A 26980-nucleotide genomic window follows, 5' to 3' on the forward strand; every position below is an offset into this window, starting at 1 on the left:
CTCATATACATCCCCTGTACTGTGCGATCTCCTCATATACATCCCTGTACTGTGCGATCTCCTCATATACATCCCTGTACTGTGCGATCTCCTCATATACATCCCTGTACTGTGCGATCTCCTCATATACATCCCTGTACTGTGCGATCTCCTCATATACATCCCTGTACTGTGCGATCTCCTCATATACATCCCTGTACTGTGCGATCTCCTCATATACATCCTGTACTGTGCGATCTCCTCATATACATCCCTGTACTGTGCGATCTCCTCATATACATCCCTGTACTGTGCGATCTCCTCATATACATCCCTGTACTGTGCGATCTCCTCATATACATCCCTGTACTGTGCGATCTCCTCATATACATCCCTGTACTGTGCGATCTCCTCATATACATCCCTGTACTGTGCGATCTCCTCATATACATCCCTGTACTGTGCGATCTCCTCATATACATCCCTGTACTGTGCGATCTCCTCATATACATCCCTGTACTGTGCGATCTCCTCATATACATCCCTGTACTGTGCGATCTCCTCATATACATCCCTGTACTGTGCGATCTCCTCATATACATCCCTGTACTGTGCGATCTCCTCATATACATCCCTGTACTGTGCGATCTCCTCATATACATCCCTGTACTGTGCGATCTCCTCATATACATCCCTGTACTGTGCGATCTCCTCATATACATCCCTGTACTGTGCGATCTCCTCATATACATCCCTGTACTGTGCGATCTCCTCATATACATCCCTGTACTGTGCGATCTCCTCATATACATCCTGTACTGTGCGATCTCCTCATATACATCCCTGTACTGTGCGATCTCCTCATATACATCCCTGTACTGTGCGATCTCCTCATATACATCCCTGTACTGTGCGATCTCCTCATATACATCCCTGTACTGTGCGATCTCCTCATATACATCCCTGTACTGTGCGATCTCCTCATATACATCCCTGTACTGTGCGATCTCCTCATATACATCCCTGTACTGTGCGATCTCCTCATATACATCCCTGTACTGTACTGTGCGATCTCCTCATATACATCCCTGTACTGTGCGATCTCCTCATATACATCCCTGTACTGTGCGATCTCCTCATATACATCCCTGTACTGTGCGATCTCCTCATATACATCCCTGTACTGTGCGATCTCCTCATATACATCCCTGTACTGTGCGATCTCCTCATATACATCCCTGTACTGTGCGATCTCCTCATATACATCCCTGTACTGTGCGATCTCCTCATATACATCCTGTACTGTGCGATCTCCTCATATACATCCCTGTACTGTGCGATCTCCTCATATACATCCCTGTACTGTGCGATCTCCTCATATACATCCTGTACTGTGCGATCTCCTCATATACATCCCTGTACTGTGCGATCTCCTCATATACATCCCTGTACTGTGCGATCTCCTCATATACATCCCTGTACTGTGCGATCTCCTCATATACATCCCTGTACTGTGCGATCTCCTCATATACATCCCTGTACTGTGCGATCTCCTCATATACATCCCTGTACTGTGCGATCTCCTCATATACATCCCCTGTACTGTGCGATCTCCTCATATACATCCCTGTACTGTGCGATCTCCTCATATACATCCCTGTACTGTGCGATCTCCTCATATACATCCTGTACTGTGCGATCTCCTCATATACATCCCTGTACTGTGCGATCTCCTCATATACATCCCTGTACTGTGCGATCTCCTCATATACATCCTGTACTGTGCGATCTCCTCATATACATCCCTGTACTGTGCGATCTCCTCATATACATCCCTGTACTGTGCGATCTCCTCATATACATCCCTGTACTGTGCGATCTCCTCATATACATCCCTGTACTGTGCGATCTCCTCATATACATCCTGTACTGTGCGATCTCCTCATATACATCCCTGTACTGTGCGATCTCCTCATATACATCCCTGTACTGTGCGATCTCCTCATATACATCCCTGTACTGTGCGATCTCTCATATACATCCCTGTACTGTGCGATCTCCTCATATACATCCCTGTACTGTGCGATCTCCTCATATACATCCCTGTACTGTGCGATCTCCTCATATACATCCCTGTACTGTGCGATCTCCTCATATACATCCCTGTACTGTGCGATCTCCTCATATACATCCCTGTACTGTGCGATCTCCTCATATACATCCCTGTACTGTGCGATCTCCTCATATACATCCCTGTACTGTGCGATCTCCTCATATACATCCCTGTACTGTGCGATCTCCTCATATACATCCCTGTACTGTGCGATCTCCTCATATACATCCCTGTACTGTGCGATCTCCTCATATACATCCCTGTACTGTGCGATCTCCTCATATACATCCCTGTACTGTGCGATCTCCTCATATACATCCCTGTACTGTGCGATCTCCTCATATACATCCCTGTACTGTGCGATCTCCTCATATACATCCCTGTACTGTGCGATCTCCTCATATACATCCCTGTACTGTGCGATCTCCTCATATACATCCCTGTACTGTGCGATCTCCTCATATACATCCCTGTACTGTGCGATCTCCTCATATACATCCCTGTACTGTGCGATCTCCTCATATACATCCCTGTACTGTGCGATCTCCTCATATACATCCCTGTACTGTGCGATCTCCTCATATACATCCCTGTACTGTGCGATCTCCTCATATACATCCCTGTACTGTGCGATCTCCTCATATACATCCCTGTACTGTGCGATCTCCTCATATACATCCCTGTACTGTGCGATCTCCTCATATACATCCCTGTACTGTGCGATCTCCTCATATACATCCCTGTACTGTGCGATCTCCTCATATACATCCCTGTACTGTGCGATCTCCTCATATACATCCCTGTACTGTGCGATCTCCTCATATACATCCCTGTACTGTGCGATCTCCTCATATACAATCCCCCTGTACTGTGCGATCTCCTCATATACATCCCTGTACTGTGCGATCTCCTCATATACATCCCTGTACTGTGCGATCTCCTCATATACATCCCTGTACTGTGCGATCTCCTCATATACATCCTGTACTGTGCGATCTCCTCATATACATCCCTGTACTGTGCGATCTCCTCATATACATCCCTGTACTGTGCGATCTCCTCATATACATCCCTGTACTGTGCGATCTCCTCATATACATCCCCTGTACTGTGCGATCTCCTCATATACATCCCTGTACTGTGCGATCTCCTCATATACATCCCTGTACTGTGCGATCTCCTCATATACATCCCTGTACTGTGCGATCTCCTCATATACATCCTGTACTGTGCGATCTCCTCATATACATCCCTGTACTGTGCGATCTCCTCATATACATCCCTGTACTGTGCGATCTCCTCATATACATCCCTGTACTGTGCGATCTCCTCATATACATCCTGTACTGTGCGATCTCCTCATATACATCCCTGTACTGTGCGATCTCCTCATATACATCCCTGTACTGTGCGATCTCCTCATATACATCCCTGTACTGTGCGATCTCCTCATATACATCCCTGTACTGTGCGATCTCCTCATATACATCCCTGTACTGTGCGATCTCCTCATATACATCCCTGTACTGTGCGATCTCCTCATATACATCCCTGTACTGTGCGATCTCCTCATATACATCCCTGTACTGTGCGATCTCCTCATATACATCCCTGTACTGTGCGATCTCCTCATATACATCCCTGTACTGTGCGATCTCCTCATATACATCCCTGTACTGTGCGATCTCCTCATATACATCCCTGTACTGTGCGATCTCCTCATATACATCCCTGTACTGTGCGATCTCCTCATATACATCCCTGTACTGTGCGATCTCCTCATATACATCCCTGTACTGTGCGATCTCCTCATATACATCCCTGTACTGTGCGATCTCCTCATATACATCCCTGTACTGTGCGATCTCCTCATATACATCCCCTGTACTGTGCGATCTCCTCATATACATCCCTGTACTGTGCGATCTCCTCATATACATCCCTGTACTGTGCGATCTCCTCATATACATCCCTGTACTGTGCGATCTCCTCATATACATCCCTGTACTGTGCGATCTCCTCATATACATCCCTGTACTGTGCGATCTCCTCATATACATCCCTGTACTGTGCGATCTCCTCATATACATCCCTGTACTGTGCGATCTCCTCATATACATCCCTGTACTGTGCGATCTCCTCATATACATCCCTGTACTGTGCGATCTCCTCATATACATCCCTGTACTGTGCGATCTCCTCATATACATCCCTGTACTGTGCGATCTCCTCATATACATCCCTGTACTGTGCGATCTCCTCATATACATCCCTGTACTGTGCGATCTCCTCATATACATCCCTGTACTGTGCGATCTCCTCATATACATCCCTGTACTGTGCGATCTCCTCATATACATCCCTGTACTGTGCGATCTCCTCATATACATCCCTGTACTGTGCGATCTCCTCATATACATCCCTGTACTGTGCGATCTCCTCATATACATCCCTGTACTGTGCGATCTCCTCATATACATCCCTGTACTGTGCGATCTCCTCATATACATCCCTGTACTGTGCGATCTCCTCATATACATCCCTGTACTGTGCGATCTCCTCATATACATCCCTGTACTGTGCGATCTCCTCATATACATCCCCTGTACTGTGCGATCTCCTCATATACATCCCTGTACTGTGCGATCTCCTCATATACATCCCTGTACTGTGCGATCTCCTCATATACATCCCTGTACTGTGCGATCTCCTCATATACATCCCTGTACTGTGCGATCTCCTCATATACATCCCTGTACTGTGCGATCTCCTCATATACATCCCTGTACTGTGCGATCTCCTCATATACATCCCTGTACTGTGCGATCTCCTCATATACATCCCTGTACTGTGCGATCTCCTCATATACATCCCTGTACTGTGCGATCTCCTCATATACATCCCTGTACTGTGCGATCTCCTCATATACATCCCTGTACTGTGCGATCTCCTCATATACATCCCTGTACTGTGCGATCTCCTCATATACATCCCTGTACTGTGCGATCTCCTCATATACATCCCTGTACTGTGCGATCTCCTCATATACATCCCTGTACTGTGCGATCTCCTCATATACATCCCTGTACTGTGCGATCTCCTCATATACATCCCTGTACTGTGCGATCTCCTCATATACATCCCTGTACTGTGCGATCTCCTCATATACATCCCTGTACTGTGCGATCTCCTCATATACATCCCTGTACTGTGCGATCTCCTCATATACATCCCTGTACTGTGCGATCTCCTCATATACATCCCTGTACTGTGCGATCTCCTCATATACATCCCTGTACTGTGCGATCTCCTCATATACATCCCTGTACTGTGCGATCTCCTCATATACATCCCTGTACTGTGCGATCTCCTCATATACATCCCTGTACTGTGCGATCTCCTCATATACATCCTGTACTGTGCGATCTCCTCATATACATCCCTGTACTGTGCGATCTCCTCATATACATCCCTGTACTGTGCGATCTCCTCATATACATCCCTGTACTGTGCGATCTCCTCATATACATCCCTGTACTGTGCGATCTCCTCATATACATCCCTGTACTGTGCGATCTCCTCATATACATCCCTGTACTGTGCGATCTCCTCATATACATCCCTGTACTGTGCGATCTCCTCATATACATCCCTGTACTGTGCGATCTCCTCATATACATCCCTGTACTGTGCGATCTCCTCATATACATCCCTGTACTGTGCGATCTCCTCATATACATCCCTGTACTGTGCGATCTCCTCATATACATCCTGTACTGTGCGATCTCCTCATATACATCCCTGTACTGTGCGATCTCCTCATATACATCCCTGTACTGTGCGATCTCCTCATATACATCCCTGTACTGTGCGATCTCCTCATATACATCCCTGTACTGTGCGATCTCCTCATATACATCCCTGTACTGTGCGATCTCCTCATATACATCCCTGTACTGTGCGATCTCCTCATATACATCCCTGTACTGTGCGATCTCCTCATATACATCCCTGTACTGTGCGATCTCCTCATATACATCCCTGTACTGTGCGATCTCCTCATATACATCCCCTGTACTGTGCGATCTCCTCATATACATCCTGTACTGTGCGATCTCCTCATATACATCCCTGTACTGTGCGATCTCCTCATATACATCCCTGTACTGTGCGATCTCCTCATATACATCCCTGTACTGTGCGATCTCCTCATATACATCCCTGTACTGTGCGATCTCCTCATATACATCCCTGTACTGTGCGATCTCCTCATATACATCCCTGTACTGTGCGATCTCCTCATATACATCCCTGTACTGTGCGATCTCCTCATATACATCCCTGTACTGTGCGATCTCCTCATATACATCCCTGTACTGTGCGATCTCCTCATATACATCCCTGTACTGTGCGATCTCCTCATATACATCCCTGTACTGTGCGATCTCCTCATATACATCCCTGTACTGTGCGATCTCCTCATATACATCCCTGTACTGTGCGATCTCCTCATATACATCCCTGTACTGTGCGATCTCCTCATATACATCCCTGTACTGTGCGATCTCCTCATATACATCCCTGTACTGTGCGATCTCCTCATATACATCCCTGTACTGTGCGATCTCCTCATATACATCCCTGTACTGTGCGATCTCCTCATATACATCCCTGTACTGTGCGATCTCCTCATATACATCCCTGTACTGTGCGATCTCCTCATATACATCCCTGTACTGTGCGATCTCCTCATATACATCCCTGTACTGTGCGATCTCCTCATATACATCCCTGTACTGTGCGATCTCCTCATATACATCCCTGTACTGTGCGATCTCCTCATATACATCCCTGTACTGTGCGATCTCCTCATATACATCCCTGTACTGTGCGATCTCCTCATATACATCCCTGTACTGTGCGATCTCCTCATATACATCCCTGTACTGTGCGATCTCCTCATATACATCCCTGTACTGTGCGATCTCCTCATATACATCCCTGTACTGTGCGATCTCCTCATATACATCCCTGTACTGTGCGATCTCCTCATATACATCCCTGTACTGTGCGATCTCCTCATATACATCCCTGTACTGTGCGATCTCCTCATATACATCCCTGTACTGTGCGATCTCCTCATATACATCCCTGTACTGTGCGATCTCCTCATATACATCCCTGTACTGTGCGATCTCCTCATATACATCCCTGTACTGTGCGATCTCCTCATATACATCCCTGTACTGTGCGATCTCCTCATATACATCCCTGTACTGTGCGATCTCCTCATATACATCCCTGTACTGTGCGATCTCCTCATATACATCCCTGTACTGTGCGATCTCCTCATATACATCCCTGTACTGTGCGATCTCCTCATATACATCCCTGTACTGTGCGATCTCCTCATATACATCCCTGTACTGTGCGATCTCCTCATATACATCCCTGTACTGTGCGATCTCCTCATATACATCCCTGTACTGTGCGATCTCCTCATATACATCCCTGTACTGTGCGATCTCCTCATATACATCCCTGTACTGTGCGATCTCCTCATATACATCCCTGTACTGTGCGATCTCCTCATATACATCCCTGTACTGTGCGATCTCCTCATATACATCCCTGTACTGTGCGATCTCCTCATATACATCCCTGTACTGTGCGATCTCCTCATATACATCCCTGTACTGTGCGATCTCCTCATATACATCCCTGTACTGTGCGATCTCCTCATATACATCCCTGTACTGTGCGATCTCCTCATATACATCCCTGTACTGTGCGATCTCCTCATATACATCCCTGTACTGTGCGATCTCCTCATATACATCCCCTGTACTGTGCGATCTCCTCATATACATCCCTGTACTGTGCGATCTCCTCATATACATCCCTGTACTGTGCGATCTCCTCATATACATCCCTGTACTGTGCGATCTCCTCATATACATCCCTGTACTGTGCGATCTCCTCATATACATCCCTGTACTGTGCGATCTCCTCATATACATCCCTGTACTGTGCGATCTCCTCATATACATCCCTGTACTGTGCGATCTCCTCATATACATCCCTGTACTGTGCGATCTCCTCATATACATCCCTGTACTGTGCGATCTCCTCATATACATCCCTGTACTGTGCGATCTCCTCATATACATCCCTGTACTGTGCGATCTCCTCATATACATCCCTGTACTGTGCGATCTCCTCATATACATCCCTGTACTGTGCGATCTCCTCATATACATCCCTGTACTGTGCGATCTCCTCATATACATCCCTGTACTGTGCGATCTCCTCATATACATCCCTGTACTGTGCGATCTCCTCATATACATCCCTGTACTGTGCGATCTCCTCATATACATCCCTGTACTGTGCGATCTCCTCATATACATCCCTGTACTGTGCGATCTCCTCATATACATCCCTGTACTGTGCGATCTCCTCATATACATCCCTGTACTGTGCGATCTCCTCATATACATCCCTGTACTGTGCGATCTCCTCATATACATCCCTGTACTGTGCGATCTCCTCATATACATCCCTGTACTGTGCGATCTCCTCATATACATCCCTGTACTGTGCGATCTCCTCATATACATCCCTGTACTGTGCGATCTCCTCATATACATCCCTGTACTGTGCGATCTCCTCATATACATCCCTGTACTGTGCGATCTCCTCATATACATCCCTGTACTGTGCGATCTCCTCATATACATCCCTGTACTGTGCGATCTCCTCATATACATCCCTGTACTGTGCGATCTCCTCATATACATCCCTGTACTGTGCGATCTCCTCATATACATCCCTGTACTGTGCGATCTCCTCATATACATCCCTGTACTGTGCGATCTCCTCATATACATCCCTGTACTGTGCGATCTCCTCATATACATCCCTGTACTGTGCGATCTCCTCATATACATCCCTGTACTGTGCGATCTCCTCATATACATCCCTGTACTGTGCGATCTCCTCATATACATCCCTGTACTGTGCGATCTCCTCATATACATCCCTGTACTGTGCGATCTCCTCATATACATCCCTGTACTGTGCGATCTCCTCATATACATCCCTGGTACTGTGCGATCTCCTCATATACATCCCTGTACTGTGCGATCTCCTCATATACATCCCTGTACTGTGCGATCTCCTCATATACATCCCTGTACTGTGCGATCTCCTCATATACATCCCTGTACTGTGCGATCTCCTCATATACATCCCTGTACTGTGCGATCTCCTCATATACATCCCTGTACTGTGCGATCTCCTCATATACATCCCTGTACTGTGCGATCTCCTCATATACATCCCTGTACTGTGCGATCTCCTCATATACATCCCTGTACTGTGCGATCTCCTCATATACATCCCTGTACTGTGCGATCTCCTCATATACATCCCTGTACTGTGCGATCTCCTCATATACATCCCCTGTACTGTGCGATCTCCTCATATACATCCCTGTACTGTGCGATCTCCTCATATACATCCCTGTACTGTGCGATCTCCTCATATACATCCCTGTACTGTGCGATCTCCTCATATACATCCCTGTACTGTGCGATCTCCTCATATACATCCCTGTACTGTGCGATCTCCTCATATACATCCCTGTACTGTGCGATCTCCTCATATACATCCCTGTACTGTGCGATCTCCTCATATACATCCCTGTACTGTGCGATCTCCTCATATACATCCCTGTACTGTGCGATCTCCTCATATACATCCCCTGTACTGTGCGATCTCCTCATATACATCCCTGTACTGTGCGATCTCCTCATATACATCCCTGTACTGTGCGATCTCCTCATATACATCCCTGTACTGTGCGATCTCCTCATATACATCCCTGTACTGTGCGATCTCCTCATATACATCCCTGTACTGTGCGATCTCCTCATATACATCCCTGTACTGTGCGATCTCCTCATATACATCCCTGTACTGTGCGATCTCCTCATATACATCCCTGTACTGTGCGATCTCCTCATATACATCCCTGTACTGTGCGATCTCCTCATATACATCCCTGTACTGTGCGATCTCCTCATATACATCCCTGTACTGTGCGATCTCCTCATATACATCCCTGTACTGTGCGATCTCCTCATATACATCCCTGTACTGTGCGATCTCCTCATATACATCCCTGTACTGTGCGATCTCCTCATATACATCCCTGTACTGTGCGATCTCCTCATATACATCCCTGTACTGTGCGATCTCCTCATATACATCCCTGTACTGTGCGATCTCCTCATATACATCCCTGTACTGTGCGATCTCCTCATATACATCCCTGTACTGTGCGATCTCCTCATATACATCCCTGTACTGTGCGATCTCCTCATATACATCCCTGTACTGTGCGATCTCCTCATATACATCCCTGTACTGTGCGATCTCCTCATATACATCCCTGTACTGTGCGATCTCCTCATATACATCCCTGTACTGTGCGATCTCCTCATATACATCCCTGTACTGTGCGATCTCCTCATATACATCCCTGTACTGTGCGATCTCCTCATATACATCCCCTGTACTGTGCGATCTCCTCATATACATCCCTGTACTGTGCGATCTCCTCATATACATCCCTGTACTGTGCGATCTCCTCATATACATCCTGTACTGTGCGATCTCCTCATATACATCCCTGTACTGTGCGATCTCCTCATATACATCCCTGTACTGTGCGATCTCCTCATATACATCCCTGTACTGTGCGATCTCCTCATATACATCCCTGTACTGTGCGATCTCCTCATATACATCCCCTGTACTGTGCGATCTCCTCATATACATCCCCTGTACTGTGCGATCTCCTCATATACATCCTGTACTGTGCGATCTCCTCATATATATCCCTGTACTGTGCGATCTCCTCATATACATCCCTGTACTGTGCGATCTCCTCATATACATCCCTGTACTGTGCGATCTCCTCATATACATCCCTGTACTGTGCGATCTCCTCATATACATCCCCTGTACTGTGCGATCTCCTCATATACATCCCTGTACTGTGCGATCTCCTCATATACATCCCTGTACTGTGCGATCTCCTCATATACATCCCTGTACTGTGCGATCTCCTCATATACATCCCTGTACTGTGCGATCTCCTCATATACATCCCCTGTACTGTGCGATCTCCTCATATACATCCCTGTACTGTGCGATCTCCTCATATACATCCCTGTACTGTGCGGTCTCCTCATATACATCCCTGTACTGTGCGATCTCCTCATATACATCCCTGTACTGTGCGATCCTCATATACATCCCTGTACTGTGCGATCTCCTCATATACATCCCTGTACTGTGCGGTCTCCTCATATACATCCCTGTACTGTGCGGTCTCCTCATATACATCCCTGTACTGTGCGATCTCCTCATATACATCCCTGTACTGTGCGATCTCCTCATATACATCCCTGTACTGTGCGATCTCCTCATATACATCTCTGTACTGTGCGATCTCCTCATATATATCCCTGTACTGTGCGATCTCCTCATATACATCCCTGTACTGTGCGATCTCCTCATATATATCCCTGTACTGTGCGATCTCCTCATATATATCCCTGTACTGTGCGATCTCCTCATATACAGTGGGGCAAAAAAGTATTTAGTCAGTCAGCAATAGTGCAAGTTCCACCACTTAAAAAGATGAGAGGCGTCTGTAATTTATATCATAGGTAGACCTCAACTATGGGAGACAAACTGAGAAAAAAAAATCCAGAAAATCACATTGTCTGTTTTTTTAACATTTTATTTGCATAGTATGGTGGAAAATAAGTATTTGGTCAGAAACAAAATTTCATCTCAATACTTTGTAATATATCCTTTGTTGGCAATGACAGAGGTCAAACGTTTTCTGTAAGTCTTCACAAGGTTTTCACACACTGTTGTTGGTATGTTGGCCCATTCCTCCATGCAGATCTCCTCTAGAGCAGTGATGTTTTTGGCTTTTCGCTTGGCAACACAGACTTTCAACTCCCTGCAAAGGTTTTCTATAGGGTTGAGATCTGGAGACTGGCTAGGCCACTCCAGGACCTTGAAATGCTTCTTACGAAGCCACTCCTTCGTTGCCCTGGCGGTGTGCTTTGGATCATTGTCATGTTGAAAGACCCAGCCACGTTTCATCTTCAATGCCCTTGCTGATGGAAGGAGGTTTGCACTCAAAATCTCACGATACATGGCCCCATTCATTCTTTCATGTACCCGGATCAGTCGTCTTGGCCCCTTTGCAGAGAAACAGCCCCAAAGCATGATGTTTCCACCACCATGCTTTACAGTAGGTATGGATGCAACTCAGTATTCTTTTTCCTCCAAACACGACAAGTTGTGTTTCTACCAAACAGTTCCAGTTTGGTTTCATCAGACCATAGGACATTCTCCCAAAACTCCTTTGGATCATCCAAATGCTCTCTAGCAAACTTCAGACGGGCCCGGACATGTACTGGCTTAAGCAGTGGGACACGTCTGGCACTGCAGGATCTGAGTCCATGGTGGCGTAGTGTGTTACTTATGGTAGGCCTTGTTACATTGGTCCCAGCTCTCTGCAGTTCATTCACTAGGTCCCCCCGCGTGGTTCTGGGATTTTTGCTCACCGTTCTTGTGATCATTCTGACCCCACGGGGTGGGATTTTGCGTGGTGCCCCAGATCGAGGGAGATTATCAGTGGTCTTGTATGTCTTCTATTTTCTAATTATTGCTCCCACTGTTGATTTCTTCACTCCAAGCTGGTTGGCTATTGCAGATTCAGTCTTCCCAGCCTGGTGCAGGGCTAAAATTTTGTTTCTGGTGTCCTTTGACAGCTCTTTGGTCTTCACCATAGTGGAGTTTGGAGTCAGACTGTTTGAGGGTGTGCACAGGTGTCTTTTTATACTAATAACAAGTTTAAACAGGTGCCATTACTACAGGTAATGAGTGGAGGAAAGAGGAGACTCTTAAAGAAGAAGTTACAGGTCTGTGAGAGCCAGAAATCTTGATTGTTTGTTTCTGACCAAATACTTATTTTCCACCATAATATGCAAATAAAATGTTAAAAAAAACAGACAATGTGATTTTCTGGATTTTTTTTTCTCAGTTTGTCTCCCATAGTAGAGGTCTACCTATGATGTAAATTACAGACGCCTCTCATCTTTTTAAGTGGTGGAACTTGCACTATTGCTGACTGACTAAATACTTTTTTGCCCCACTGTACATCCTGTACTGTGCGATCTCCTCATATACACCCCTGTACTGTGCGATCTCCTCATATACATCCCTGTACTGTGCGATCTCCTCATATACATCCCTGTACTGTGCGATCTCCTCATAAACATCCCTGTACTGTGCGAACTCCTCATATACATCCCTGTACTGTGCGATCTCCTCATATACATCCCTGTACTGTGCGATCTCCTCATATACATCCCTGTACTGTGCGATCTCCTCATATACATCCCTGTACTGTGCGATCTCCTCATATACATCCCTGTACTGTGCGATCTCCTCATATACATCCCCTGTACTGTGCGATCTCCTCATATACATCCTTGTACTGTGCGATCTCCTCATATACATCCTGTACTGTGCGATCTCCTCATATACATCCCTGTACTGTGCGATCTCCTCATATACATCCCTGTACTGTGCGATCTCCTCATATACATCCTGTACTGTGCGATCTCCTCATATACATCCCTGTACTGTGCGATCTCCTCATATACATCCCCTGTACTGTGCGATCTCCTCATATACATCCCTGTACTGTGCGATCTCCTCATATACATCCCCTGTACTGTGCGATCTCCTCATATACATCCTTGTACTGTGCGATCTCCTCATATACATCCCTGTACTGTGCGATCTCCTCATATACATCCCTGTACTGTGCGATCTCCTCATATACATCCCTGTACTGTGCGATCTCCTCATATACATCCCTGTACTGTGCGATCTCCTCATATACATCCCTGTACTGTGCGATCTCCTCATATACATCCCCTGTACTGTGCGATCTCCTCATATACATCCCTGTACTGTGCGATCTCCTCATATACATCCCTGTACTGTGCGATCTCCTCATATACATCCCTGTACTGTGCGATCTCCTCATATACATCCCTGTACTGTGCGATCTCCTCATATACATCCCTGTACTGTGCGATCTCCTCATATACATCCTGTACTGTGCAATCTCCTCATATACATCCCCTGTACTGTGCGATCTCCTCATATACATCCCTGTACTGTGCGATCTCCTCATATACATCCCTGTACTGTGCGATCTCCTCATATACATCCCTGTACTGTGCGATCTCCATATATACATCCCTGTACTGTGCGATCTCCTCATATACATCCCTGTACTGTGCGATCTCCTCATATACATCCCTGTACTGTGCGATCTCCTCATATACATCCCTGTACTGTGCGATCTCCTCATATACATCCCTGTACTGTGCGATCTCCTCATATACATCCTGTACTGTGCGATCTCCTCATATACATCCCCTGTACTGTGCGATCTCCTCATATACATCCCTGTACTGTGCGATCTCCTCATATACATCCCTGTACTGTGCGGTCTCCTCATATACATCCTGTACTGTGCGATCTCCTCATATACATCCCTGTACTGTGCGATCTCCTCATATACATCCCTGTACTGTGCGATCTCCTCATATACATCCCTGTACTGTGCGATCTCCTCATATACATCCCTGTACTGTGCGATCTCCTCATATACATCCCTGTACTGTGCGATCTCCTCATATACATCCCTGTACTGTGCGATCTCCTCATATACATCCTGTACTGTGCGATCTCCTCATATACATCCCTGTACTGTGCGATCTCCTCATATACACCCCTGTACTGTGCGATCTCCTCATATACATCCCTGTACTGTGCGATCTCCTCATATATATCCCTGTACTGTGCGATCTCCTCATATACATCCCTGTACTGTGCGATCTCCTCATATACATCCCTGTACTGTGCGATCTCCTCATATACATCCTGTACTGTGCGATCTCCTCATATACACCCCTGTACTGTGCGATCTCCTCATATACATCCCTGTACTGTGCGATCTCCTCATATACATCCCTGTACTGTGCGATCTCCTCATATACATCCTGTACTGTGCGATCTCCTCATATACATCCCTGTACTGTGCGATCTCCTCATATACATCCCTGTACTGTGCGATCTCCTCATATACATCCCTGTACTGTGCGAACTCCTCATATACATCCCTGTACTGTGCGATCTCCTCATATACACCCCTGTACTGTGCGATCTCCTCATATACATCCCTGTACTGTGCGATCTCCTCATATATATCCCTGTACTGTGCGATCTCCTCATATACATCCTGTACTGTGCGATCTCCTCATATACATCCCTGTATTGTGCGATCTCCTCATATACATCCCTGTACTGTGCGATCTCCTCATATACATCCCCTGTACTGTGCGATCTCCTCATATACATCCTGTACTGTGCGATCTCCTCATATACATCCCTGTACTGTGCGATCTCCTCATATACATCCCTGTACTGTGCGATCTCCCCATATACATCCCTGTACTGTGCGATCTCCTCATATACATCCCCTGTACTGTGCGATCTCCTCATATACATCCCCTGTACTGTGCGATCTCCTCATATACATCCCCTGTACTGTGCGATCTCCTCATATACATCCATGTACTGTGCGATCTCCTCATATACATCCCTGTACTGTGCGATCTCCTCATATACATCCCCTGTACTGTGCAATCTCCTCATACACATCCCTGTACTGTGCGATCTCCTCATACACATCCCTGTACTGTGCGATCTCCTCATATACATCCCCTGTACTGTGCGATCTCCTCATATACATCCCTGTACTGTGCGATCTCCTCATATACATCCCTGTACTGTGCGATCTCCTCATATACATCCCTGTACTGTGCGATCTCCTCATATACATCCCTGTACTGTGCGATCTCCTCATATACATCCCTGTACTGTGCGATCTCCTCATATACATCCCTGTACTGTGCGATCTCCTCATATACATCCCCTGTACTGTGCGATCTCCTCATATACATCCCTGTACTGTGCGATCTCCTCATATACATCCTGTACTGTGCGATCTCCTCATATACATCCCTGTACTGTGCGATCTCCTCATATACATCCTGTACTGTGCGATCTCCTCATATACATCCCCTGTACTGTGCGATCTCCTCATATACATCCCCTGTACTGTGCGATCTCCTCATATACATCCCTGTACTGTGCGATCTCCTCATATACATCCCTGTACTGTGCGATCTCCTCATATACATCCCCTGTACTGTGCGATCTCCTCATATACATCCCTGTACTGTGCGATCTCCTCATATACATCCCTGTACTGTGCGATCTCCTCATATACATCCCTGTACTGTGCGATCTCCTCATATACATCCCTGTACTGTGCGGTCTCCTCATATACATCCCTGTACTGTGCGATCTCCTCATATACATCCCCTGTACTGTGCGATCTCCTCATATACATCCCTGTACTGTGCGATCTCATATACATCCCTGTACTGTGCGATCTCCTCATATACATCCCTGTACTGTGCGATCTCCTCATATACATCCTGTACTGTGCGATCTCCTCATATACATCCCTGTACTGTGCGATCTCCTCATATACATCCCCTGTACTGTGCGATCTCCTCATATACATCCTGTACTGTGCGATCTCCTCATATACATCCTGTACTGTGCGATCTCCTCATATACATCCTGTACTGTGCGATCTCCTCATATACATCCCTGTACTGTGCGATCTCCTCATATACATCCCTGTACTGTGCGATCTCCTCATATACATCCCTGTACTGTGCGATCTCCTCATATACATCCCTGTACTGTGCGATCTCCTCATATACATCCCCTGTACTGTGCGATCTCCTCATATACATCCCTGTACTGTGCGATCTCATATACATCCTGTACTGTGAGATCTCCTCATATACATCCCTGTACTGTGCGATCTCCTCATATACATCCCCTGTACTGTGCGATCTCCTCATATACATCCCCTGTACTGTGCGATCTCCTCATATACATCCCTGTACTGTGCGATCTCCTCATATACACCCCTGTACTGTGCGATCTCCTCATATACATCCCCTGTACTGTGCGATCTCCTCATATACATCCCTGTACTGTGCGATCTCCTCATATACACCCCTGTACTGTGCGATCTCCTCATATACACCCCTGTACTGTGCGATCTCCTCATATACATCCCTGTACTGTGCGATCTCCTCATATACATCCCTGTACTGTGCGATCTCCTCATATACACCCCTGTACTGTGCGATCTCCTCATATACACCCCTGTACTGTGCGATCTCCTCATATACACCCCTGTACTGTGCGATCTCCTCATATACATCCCTGTACTGTGCGATCTCCTCATATACATCCCTGTACTGTGCGATCTCCTCATATACATCCCTGTACTGTGCGATCTCCTCATATACATCCCTGTACTGTGCGATCTCCTCATATACATCCCTGTACTGTGCGATCTCCTCATATACATCCCTGTACTGTGCGATCTCCTCATATACATCCCTGTACTGTGTGATCTCCTCATATACATCCCTGTACTGTGCGATCTCCTCATATACATCCCTGTACTGTGCGATCTCCTCATATACAGAAGGACTTGGGGATCCTAGTTAATGATAAACTTACCTGGAGCAGCCAGTGCCAGGCAGCAGCTGCCAAGGCAAACAGGATCATGGGGTGCATTAAAAGAGGTCTGGATACACATGATGAGAGCATTATACTGCCTCTGTACAAATCCCTAGTTAGACCGCACATGGAGTACTGTGTCCAGTTTTGGGCACCGGTGCTCAGGAAGGATATAATGGAACTAGAGAGAGTATAAAGGAGGGCAACAAAATTAATAAAGGGGATGGGAGAACTACAATACCCAGATAGATTAGCGAAATTAGGATTATTTAGTCTAGAAAAAAGACGACTGAGGGGCGATCTAATAACCATGTATAAGTATATAAGGGGACAATACAAATATCTCGCTGAGGATCTGTTTATACCAAGGAAGGTGACGGGCACAAGGGGGCATTCTTTGCGTCTGGAGGAGAGAAGGTTTTTCCACCAACATAGAAGAGGATTCTTTACTGTTAGGGCCGTGAGAATCTGGAATTGCTTGCCTGAGGAGGTGGTGATGGCGAACTCAGTCGCGGGGTTCAAGAGAGGCCTGGATGTCTTCCTGGAGCAGAACAATATTGTATCATACAATTATTAGTGTCACGATTCCCCTGACCGCTGTCACCAATTGGTCAGGATTCCCACCGTGACCGTCACCCTTACGTCACGGATTGAGGTGACTTTAGGCCAACAGACGGCTATCACATGTGCAGGGGGGCTTATCTTAGTTATCCCTCCACTGCTAACAATGTGATGAAAAAACCACACACAAGGCTATTGACCTCTTGCTTACAGCAGGGGCTTATTCTAGGTATCCCACTGCTTTCAATATACCACAAACTGCAGGGATTTATGTATATCCCGCTTACAGTTCCACTTAACACTTGCAGTTCTCTGGCGCCCCCTTACTCTCAGGTCAGATTAGGTACTGCACCCTGGGTAATTAGTCGCCAGAAAGGCTGCCTGCTATGTACTGGCTATTGGGCACGCTGCAGCGACGCGATAACTACTCCCACACAGGCAGGAACAATAATTATGAACCCCGCAGTCGCTTCAGCATCGCTCAACAGTCTGCACACTTTCGCTGCCACCAGCTTCGATTAAACGGGTCCGAAGCTAACCCAACACAACAGTAACAGTAGCGTATTTCACTTCAGAAGACTGGGTAAGTTTAGAGCATGGATGAACGAACTAATATATAATAGTATATTCCATTGAAATTAATTAGGCAGTGCTTTATGAAAAAATATTTTATAAAGAAGTTACAAATGAGACAATTGCAAATATGTACAAGGGTAATTATGAAATAAACAGGGATTAAATGAGAAAAAAGTATCACTCACATGTTCAAAGCATTGCAGGCAATCAGGCTAGGGCAGTTTCCATATATCCCAGTCCATGGGATGCTGCTGGCTTCAGGAGAGGACAAGAAGTCAGGAAGAAATCTAGCAGAAAGACAGCTGGGGATGTGTGCAGCCAGTTATACTTTCAAGGCTGTGACATCACAGAAAGGCTGGCTTATCCAGACCCTCCTCTCTCTACATTCTGCCTAAACTTTAAACTATTCTCTCTGATTTCTATAACTTCACTACAAAACATGTCAGCGTCCTAAAAAACCCATCAATCATCTCGGATTAACGTGAGCATTCTAATGAGATCAAATATGTCCTAACTGGGATACATATTTCCAGAGAAATCCCTACTTCTTTACCAGATGGAGTTAGAAGCTCGTGTTTCGCGGGTTGTGTAGATACACCGAGTGAGAATAAAAATATATATTTTCGTATTTCTAGCTTAAATCGTTTGCCTAATATCTAACAAAAACTAAACAAAGAATCTTTCATGAATTTTTGGAGCCACTTTTCCTTATAGCTGAACAAGAGCTTACACAGGAAATGCTAGTCGTAAATTCCATTCGGCAATAAAACCTCTCTTCCCCCATACTCTCAGAGAAGGAAAGCCAGGAATTTGCAGCTACAAACTGTTACTCCAAGAAGGGGGGCTTAGCCCACACAGGCTAGAGAACTACTTATGATATTTCATACCATATCGTGACACCTCCCCCTTTTGGTGTGCGCTAGGGAGGCAGTACCCCACGGTATGCCTCCATGGGCACCTCATTAGGTTCACCCTGGCGGGAGAGTCCATCTGCATTCCCATGCTCTTTGCCCGTTTTATGTTCAATGGTGAAGTCAAACTGCTGAAGGGCAAGGCTCCAGCGTAGCAACCTGCCGTTGGTTCCACACATGGCGTTTAGCCAGCGAAGAGGGTTGTGGTCGGTCACCACAGTGAAAGTGTGACCATACAAGTAGGGCTGCAAGCGCTGCAGGGCCCAGACTATGGCCAGGCACTCCTTCTCAAATGTGGAGTAGGCCACTTCCCTCGGCAAAAGTTTCCGGCTCAGGTATAACACGGGGTGCTCTTGGTCCTCCGAGTCAACCTGGCTGAGCACAGCACCAAGGCCAAACTCGCTGGCGTCGGTCTGCACCAAGAACGGTCGACTGCTGTCGACTGCTTTCAACACAGGGGCGTTGCACAGTGCGGTTTTCAACGCCTGGAAGGCCCCCTCACAGCCATCTGTCCAGTTGACAATGTGAGGTAGCTTCTTCCTGGTGAGGTCCGTCAAAGGTTTTGCCAGGCTACTATAGTGCTTTACGAAGCACCTATAGTACCCTGCAGTGCCCAAGAAGGACATCACCTGTTTCTTGGTCACGGGAGTGGGCCAGTTCACGATCACTCCCACTTTGTCAGGCTCTGGCTTCAGGGTGTTCCCGCCTACCCGGTGCCCCAGGTAGTGAACCCCCCTCATGCCCATCTGACACTTTCCCGGCTTGATAGTCAGTCCTGCTTGGTGAATTCGCCTGAGCACCTCCTCGAGATGCTGCAGGTGTTCCTTCCAGGAGGGACTGAAGATGGCAATGTCATCCAAGTACGCCACGGCGTACGTCTCCAGTCCCTGAAGCAGGAGGTTGACCATCCGCTGGAAAGTGGCAGGGGCATTCTTCATGCCGAAGGGCATGACCGTGGACTCGTACAGTCCAAAGGGTGTGATAAAGGCGGACTTTTCCTGCGCCTCGGGGCTCAGGGGAATCTGCCAGTATCCTCGACTCAGATCCATTATTGTTAGGTAATCTGCGCCAGCTAACTTCTCAAGCAGCTCCTCCATGCGCGGCATTGGGTGCGCATCCGAGGCTGTGATGGCGTTGAGCCCCCTGTAGTCCACGCAGAACCGGGTGATCCGGTCCTTCTTTGGCACGAGAACTACAGGTGATCCCCACGCGCTCTTTGACCGTCGAATCACCCCCAGCTGTAACATCTCATCGATCTCTTGGCGCATAGTCTGCTGCACCTGGTCAGAGATTCGATAGGGTGTTCGCCGTAGTGGGGCGTGATTCCCGGTGTCCACCTCGTGGACTGCTAACTCAGTCCTCCCAGGTCGGTTGGAGAACACGACCCGGAAAGGTTCCAGTGTGGTTTGCAACTGCACCCGCTGGGGTTCAGTTAACGAGGCGCTTACCTCCACATCCTCGATGGACCCATTGGCCTTGGCTTGGGCCAGCAAGTCCAGGAGGGTGTCTTCCTCACCGTCTTCGGGCAAGCTGCAGACCGGTAGGACGAAAGGTTCACGTTCGTGATGAGCCTTCATCATGTTGACGTGAAAGGCCTTTCGCCTACCCCAAGCGTGGTCAAGCGTGACCACGTAAGTGACCGGGTTGAGCTGTTGGTGGACGACGTACGGGCCCTCCCAGGCGGCCTGAAGCTTATCCGTTGGTACAGGGACCAGCACCCACACCTTTTGACCCACGTGGTAGGTCCGCTCCCGGGCGTTCTGGTCGTACCAGTGCTTCTGATCAGCCTGAGCCTGCGTCATGTTGTCATGCACCAACTGCGTCAAGGTCTGCATCTTGTCACGGAAGCGCATGACATACTCCACTATGGACACTTCAGAAGGGTTCGGCTCCTCTTCCCAGGATTCTCTTACCAACCCAAGGGGTCCCCGGACTCGCCTGCCGTACAGGAGCTCGAAGGGGGAGAACCCCGTCGAGGCCTGTGGAACCTCTCGGTAAGCGAACAGCAGGTGTGGGAGGTACCGCTCCCAGTCGCGCCCTTGAGTCTCAACCAGCATGCGTAGCATCTGTTTGAGGGTACCATTGAAGCGTTCACACAAGCCATTGGTCTGTGGGTGATACGCACTCGATACCAGGTGCTTCACCTGCATTCTCTTACCGAGAGCCTCCATTAGGCGAGACATAAATTGGGTCCCTTGATCAGTAAGCATTTCCCTGGGAAATCCTACACGTGAAAAGATGGCCAACAGGGCATCCGCCACCTTATCTGCCCTAGTTGACGACAGAGCTACTGCCTCTGGGTACCGGGTAGCGTAGTCTACCACAGTAAGGATGTATTGCTTTCCAGAGCTGCTGGGGACGGCCAGCGGGCCCACAATGTCCACCGCGATCCTCTGGAAAGGCTCCTCTATCACTGGCAAAGGGATCAGGGGAGCCTTAAGAGCAGGCCCCGCCTTCCCCACTCTTTGACAGGTGACACAGGAGCGGCAGTAGTTTGACACATCTGTCCCCATCTTAGGCCAATAGAAGTGTTGAGACAGCCGGGCCTTAGTTTTGCTGATCCTCAAGTGTCCAGCTAGCGGGATCTCATGGGCAATCCGCAACAACTCACCCCGGAATTGCTGTGGGACGACCAGCTGTCTTTCCCTCAACCACTCCTTTTGTGATTCTCCGGGTACTGTCTCCCGGTACAACCTACCTTGTTCCCAGAACACCTTTTCCTTATCAGTCTCGGAGAAGGGCGTCCCAGCAAGTTGTCTCAAACTCTCTAGGCTCGCATCTGTGTGCAGAGCGGCCTGAAACTCCTGGCTAGGGGAAGCCAGAAGCGACGTCAGGGTCCCTTCCCCACGGGAACCCTCTTGGACCTGCTCTGGGTCCACCTCTGGTTCAGTCACCGTGATGACTGAGGAGGGTCCGGAAGGCAGACAGTTATCTGCGTTCCGGGCACTCTGACTGCGGGTGACAGCAGCTACGTAGGCTGTCTCCCCGGGGGTTTCTACAGGCCCATCAGCCGGCGCTGCTATGGGCTCTACCTCCCCATCCACCCCCAACACTCCAGGGGCAGTGCTACTTATGGGCCAGTTACCTTCCTCGGTGGCACTGGTCACTTTCATGGCATCACCTTCCTCACGGTTCCCATGCATCTCCCCATTTCCTGTAGCACCGACACTTGCCCCTGTTAGGGGTTCCTCAGCCGTCTCACTCCGCAGAGCGACGTGGCTGGGCACGCCTGTACCTATGGACACATTAACCTTCACAGAAAAATCATTATCAGGTTCCGCTGGCACAGGTACAACATTTTCACCATCAATCCTAGGGAAAAAATGGTTATTAGATGCATCATTACAAGATAAAGCATGGTCAGGTAACACATGCGATTTCCCATCATCATCATCATCATCAGGGTTAACGTTACCCTTATTAGTAGATTGGGGAGGGGTGTCAGGGACGTAGTATGCAAACATCCTCCCCAAATCAGTTCCCAACAAAACATCAGTGGGCAAATTATCCGACAGCCCCACTTCCTTCACCCCGCTCCCGGCACCCCAATCAATAAAAACCCGGGCCATCGGTAAGGGACAGCTGATGCCCCCAATCCCAGTGACAGTTAGGGTTTTCCCCGGAATGATTTCTTCAGGGGCCGCCAGTTCGGGTCGGATGAGGGTTCGTTCAGCCCCGGTGTCCTTGAGGCCTGTAGCAACATGGCCCCCCACAGTGACGGGCTGTACGTTGTCACACACCCTCCCAACCACACCACCCACCAAAAGAACTGCTGCATTAGGCCCTGGGGCCTTGGCTGGGGGGTTCTTCGGCCTGTCTGGACAGAAGGTACTGATATGCCCAGGCCGCTTGCAGTAGTAACACTGGCGAGGTTCGGTGGTAGGTCTGGTGTTGTTGGCCACAGGGCCAGGACCTCTGGTGTGCTGGCTGGCAGGGGTACTGGCGTTGGTTGCAGGCTTACCCCCTCTCCAGCTGGTGGTGACTGGCTTCCGCCCTTCCGATCTACGGTTGGCCTCATAGGCATCGGCAATCTGCGCTGCTTTCGTCACGTCTTTGGGTTCTCTGTCCATCACGAACTGTCGCACCTCAGCTGGGCAAAGATGAAAGAACTGGTCTTTGATCATCAGGTCTCGCAGCTGCGCAAAGGTGGTCACTGACAGTCCTTGGGTCCACTGGTCAAAGTGGGTCCCCAGTCCATGCACCACATCACTGTAACTGTCGTGTGGGCCACGTTGGAGGGTCCGGAACTTTCTACGGTACACCTCGGGTGTAAGCTGGTACTTGGCTATCAGAGCCTTTTTGATGGCCTCATAGTCACCATCTTGTTCTTGAGGGAGGGCAGCAAACGCCTCCAGAGCTTTACCTCTCAGCCCTGGTGTCAGGTATCGGGCCCATTCATCTGTAGGCAGCTGGTACTGCCTGCAGGCTTTCTCAAAGGCCCGCAGAAAAGTGTCCAAGTCCCCGTCCTTCTCCATAACAGGGAAGTGATCGGGCCGGGGCTTAGGTATCTGAGCGCTGCTGGGCTCACGTCTCTGGGCGGTGGAGGGCATCCCCCCTTGCCGGAGCATCTCCAGTTCATGTTCTCGCTGGGCTTGGCGCTCGGCTCTCTCAGCCTCCCGCTCGGCTCTCTCAGCCTCTCGCTGGGCCTCTCGTTCGGCTCGGGCCTCCTGCCGATACTGCTGAATCAGCCGTAGGCGTCCCTCATGGTCATCAGTGGGGAGTTCTTCCAAGGCCGCCTGCAGGTGGGGGTCCAATTCGCCCGGATTGCTAACAGGGCCAGCATTCAGTGGTTGGACCTCTGCTGCAGCACCATGTTCGCTGGTGCTGGCTTCTGCGGCCTCTGAGCTCTGAGATTGGTCTCGAGCGGCTTCCCATTGCACCAGATCTGCGACCAGTTGGGCTTTGTTTTTGCTTGCAAAGTCAATGTGCTGTGACTTGCATAAGGCGACAAGGGTGTCTCTGGTCTGCTGCTCATAGAAGGTTTCTCCCAGCACAACCATGGTTGCCAAATAAAAATAGGATAGAAAAATGAAGAGAAAGGGAAGGGATAATTACCAGTACACAATTGTCTCACAACTAAAAAGCACTGAGTTCGTTCTCCAAACTTATTTGCGCAGAGTCCTCGCAAGAACTTTCTGCAAGTTTTTAGTGAGAGGAATGATTACTCAAACCAAATCACTAATGCTCTAAGATATCCCACCGCCTTGCCACCAATTGTCACGATTCCCCTGACCGCTGTCACCAATTGGTCAGGATTCCCACCGTGACCGTCACCCCTACGTCACGGATTGAGGTGACTTTAGGCCAACAGACGGCTATCACATGTGCAGGGGGGCTTATCTTAGTTATCCCTCCACTGCTAACAATGTGATGAAAAAACCACACACAAGGCTATTGACCTCTTGCTTACAGCAGGGGCTTATTCTAGGTATCCCACTGCTTTCAATATACCACAAACTGCAGGGATTTATGTATATCCCGCTTACAGTTCCACTTAACACTTGCAGTTCTCTGGCGCCCCCTTACTCTCAGGTCAGATTAGGTACTGCACCCTGGGTAATTAGTCGCCAGAAAGGCTGCCTGCTATGTACTGGCTATTGGGCACGCTGCAGCGACGCGATAACTACTCCCACACAGGCAGGAACAATAATTATGAACCCCGCAGTCGCTTCAGCATCGCTCAACAGTCTGCACACTTTCGCTGCCACCAGCTTCGATTAAACGGGTCCGAAGCTAACCCAACACAACAGTAACAGTAGCGTATTTCACTTCAGAAGACTGGGTAAGTTTAGAGCATGGATGAACGAACTAATATATAATAGTATATTCCATTGAAATTAATTAGGCAGTGCTTTATGAAAAAATATTTTATAAAGAAGTTACAAATGAGACAATTGCAAATATGTACAAGGGTAATTATGAAATAAACAGGGATTAAATGAGAAAAAAGTATCACTCACATGTTCAAAGCATTGCAGGCAATCAGGCTAGGGCAGTTTCCATATATCCCAGTCCATGGGATGCTGCTGGCTTCAGGAGAGGACAAGAAGTCAGGAAGAAATCTAGCAGAAAGACAGCTGGGGATGTGTGCAGCCAGTTATACTTTCAAGGCTGTGACATCACAGAAAGGCTGGCTTATCCAGACCCTCCTCTCTCTACATTCTGCCTAAACTTTAAACTATTCTCTCTGATTTCTATAACTTCACTACAAAACATGTCAGCGTCCTAAAAAACCCATCAATCATCTCGGATTAACGTGAGCATTCTAATGAGATCAAATATGTCCTAACTGGGATACATATTTCCAGAGAAATCCCTACTTCTTTACCAGATGGAGTTAGAAGCTCGTGTTTCGCGGGTTGTGTAGATACACCGAGTGAGAATAAAAATATATATTTTCGTATTTCTAGCTTAAATCGTTTGCCTAATATCTAACAAAAACTAAACAAAGAATCTTTCATGAATTTTTGGAGCCACTTTTCCTTATAGCTGAACAAGAGCTTACACAGGAAATGCTAGTCGTAAATTCCATTCGGCAATAAAACCTCTCTTCCCCCATACTCTCAGAGAAGGAAAGCCAGGAATTTGCAGCTACAAACTGTTACTCCAAGAAGGGGGGCTTAGCCCACACAGGCTAGAGAACTACTTATGATATTTCATACCATATCGTGACACCTCCCCCTTTTGGTGTGCGCTAGGGAGGCAGTACCCCACGGTATGCCTCCATGGGCACCTCATTAGGTTCACCCTGGCGGGAGAGTCCATCTGCATTCCCATGCTCTTTGCCCGTTTTATGTTCAATGGTGAAGTCAAACTGCTGAAGGGCAAGGCTCCAGCGTAGCAACCTGCCGTTGGTTCCACACATGGCGTTTAGCCAGCGAAGAGGGTTGTGGTCGGTCACCACAGTGAAAGTGTGACCGTACAAGTAGGGCTGCAAGCGCTGCAGGGCCCAGACTATGGCCAGGCACTCCTTCTCAAATGTGGAGTAGGCCACTTCCCTCGGCAAAAGTTTCCGGCTCAGGTATAACACGGGGTGCTCTTGGTCCTCCGAGTC

The sequence above is a fragment of the Ranitomeya imitator genome, chromosome 1 (genome assembly GCF_032444005.1).
Source record: "Ranitomeya imitator isolate aRanImi1 chromosome 1, aRanImi1.pri, whole genome shotgun sequence".
Taxonomy (NCBI): Eukaryota; Metazoa; Chordata; class Amphibia; order Anura; family Dendrobatidae; genus Ranitomeya; species Ranitomeya imitator.